The sequence below is a fragment of the Muscardinus avellanarius genome, assembly GCF_963383645.1.
Source record: "Muscardinus avellanarius genome assembly, chromosome: 12".
Lineage (NCBI taxonomy): Eukaryota > Metazoa > Chordata > Mammalia > Rodentia > Gliridae > Muscardinus > Muscardinus avellanarius.
In genome coordinates, this window is record NC_137798.1 from 21,967,338 (window position 1) to 21,970,925 (window position 3,588).

A 3,588-nucleotide genomic window follows, 5' to 3' on the forward strand; every position below is an offset into this window, starting at 1 on the left:
GACCCCATATATTTCTATAACTTGTAGAAATATATGAGACCCCATATATTTCTATAAGATAGAGAAATATATGAGACCCCATATATTTCTATAACTTGTAGAAATATATGAGACCCCATATATTTCTATAACTTGTAGAAATATATGAGATCCCATATATTTCCATAAGATAGAGAAATATATGAGACCCTATATATTTCTAGCACTTGTAAAATATATGAGACCCCATATATTTCTATATCTTGTAGAAATATATGAGACCCCATATATTTCTATAACTTGTAGAAATATATGAGACCCCATATATTTCTATAAGATAGACAAATATAGGAGACCACAAATATTTCTATAACTTGTAGAAATATATGAGACCCCACATATTTCTATATCTTGTAGAAATATATGAGACCCCATATATTTCTATAACTTGTATAAATATATGAGACCCCATATAATTCTATATCGTGTAGAAATATATGAGACCACATATAATTCTATAAGGTAGAGAAATATATGAGACCACATATATTTCTATAACTTGTAGAAATATATGAGACCCCATATATTTCTATAAGATAGAAAAATATATGCGACCCCATATATTTCTATAACTTGTAGAAATATATGAGACTCCATATATTTCTATAAGATAGAGAAATATATGAGACCCCATATATTTCTATAATTTGTAGAAATATATGAGACCCCATATATTTCTATAAGGTAGAGAAATATATGAGACCCCATATATTTCTATGACTTGTAGACATATAGGAGGCCCCCTATATTTCTATAAGATAGAGAAATATATGAGACCCATATATTTCTATGACTTGTAGAAATATAGGAGACCCCCAATATTTCTATAAGGTAGAGAAATATATGAGACCCCATATATTTCTATGACTTGTAGAAATATAGGAGGCCACCTATAATTCTATAAGATATAGATATATATGAGACCCCATATATTTCTATGACTTGTAGAAATATAGGGACACCCATATTTCTATATCTTGTAGAAATATATGAGACCCAATATATTTCTATGAATTAGAGAAATATATGAGACCCCATATATTTCTCTATCTTGTAGAAATATATGAGACCCCATATATTTCTATAACATAGAGAAATATATGAGATCCCATATATTTCTATAAGATAGAGAAATATATGAGACCGCATATATTTCTCTATCTTGTAGAAATATATGAGACCCCATATATTTCAATGACTTGTAGAAATATAGGAGGCCCCCTATATTTCTATAAGATAGAGAAATATATGAGACCCCATATATTTCTCTGACTTGTAGAAATATAGGAGGCCCCCTATATTTCTATAAGATAGAGAAATATATGATATCCCATATATTTCTGACTTGTAGAAATATAGGAGGCCCCCTATATTTCTATAAGATAGAGAAATATATGAGACCCCATATATTTCTATGACTTGTAGAAATATAGGAGGCCCCCTATATTTCTATAAGATAGAGAAATATATGAGACCCCATATATTTCTTAAACTTGTAGAAATATATGAGACCCCATATATTTCTATAACTTGTAGAAATATATGAGACCCCATATATTTCTATGACTTGTATAAATATAGGAGACCCCATATATTTCTATAACTTGTAGAAATATATGAGACCACATATATTTCTATAAGATAGAGAAATATATGAGACCCCATATATTTCTATAACTTGTAGAAATATATGAGACCACATATATTTCTATAACTTGTAGAAATATTAGAGACCCATTATATTTCTCTATCATGTAGAAATATATGAGACCCCATATATTTCTATAACTTGTAGAAATATATGTGACCCCATATATTTCTATAAGATAAAGAAATATATGAGACCCCATATATTTCTATAACTTGTAGAAATATATGAGACCGCATATATTTCTATAACTTGTAGAAATATATGTGACCCCATATATTTCTATAAGATAGAGAATTATATGAGACCCCATATATTTCTATCACTTGTAAAATATATGCGAACCCATATATTTCTATATCTTGTAGAAATATATGAGACCCCATATATTTCTATAACTTGTAGAAATATATGAGACCCCATATATTTCTATAAGCTAGAGAAATATAGGAGACCCCAAATATTTCTATAACTTGTAGAAATATATGAGACCCCATATATTTCTATAACTTGTAGAAATATATGAGACCCCATATATTTCTCTATCTTGTAGAAATATGAGACCCCATATATTTCTATAACTTGTAGAAATATATGAGACCCCATATATTTCTATAAGATAGAGAAATATATGAGACCCCATATATTTCTATAACTTGTAGAAATATATGAGACCCCATATATTTCTATAAGATAGAGAAATATATGAGACCCCATATATATCTATAACTTGTAGAAATATATGAGACCCCATATATTTCTATAACTTGTACAAATATTAGAGACCCAATATATTTCTCTATCTTGTAGAAATATATGAGACCCCATATATTTCTATAACTTGTAGAAATATATGTGACCCCATATATTTCTATAAGATAAAGAAATATATGAGACCCCATATATTTCTATAACTTGTAGAAATATATGAGACCCCATATATTTCTATAAGATAGAGAAATATATGAGACCCCATATATTTCTATCACTTGTAAAATATATGAGACCCCATATATTTCTATATCTTGTAGAAATATATGAAACCCCATATATTTCTATGACTTGTAGAAATATAGGAGACCCCATATATTTCTATAACTTGTAGAAATATATGAGACCCCATATATTTCTATAAGATAGAGAAATATATGAGACCCCATATATTTCTATAACTTGTAGAAATATATGAGACCACATACATTTCTATAACTTGTAGAAATATTAGAGACCCAATATATTTCTCTATCTTGTAGGAATATATGAGACCCCATATATTTCTATAACTTGTAGAAATATATGTGATACCATATATTTCTATAAGATAAAGAAATATATGAGACCCCATATATTTCTATAACTTGTAGAAATATATGAGACCCCATATATTTCTATAACTTGTAGAAATATATGAGACCCCATATATTTCTATAAGATAGAGAAATATATGAGACCCCATATATTTCTATCACTTGTAAAATATATGAGACCCCATATATTTCTATATCTTGTAGAAATATATGAGACCCCATATATTTCTATAACTTGTAGAAATATATGAGACCCCATATATTTCTATAACTTGTAGAAATATATGAGACCCCATATATTTCTATGACTTGTAGAAATATAGGAGACCCCATATATTTCTTTAACTTGTAGAAATATATGAGACCCCATATATTTCTATAAGATAGAGAAATATATGAGACCCCATATATTTCTATAACTTGTAGAAATATATGAGACCCGATATATTTCTATAACTTGTAGAAATATTAGAGACCCAATATATTTCTCTATCTTGTAGAAATATATGAGACCCCATATATTTCTATAACTTGTAGAAATATATGAGACCCTATATATTTCTATAAGATAAAGAAATATATGAGACCCTATAT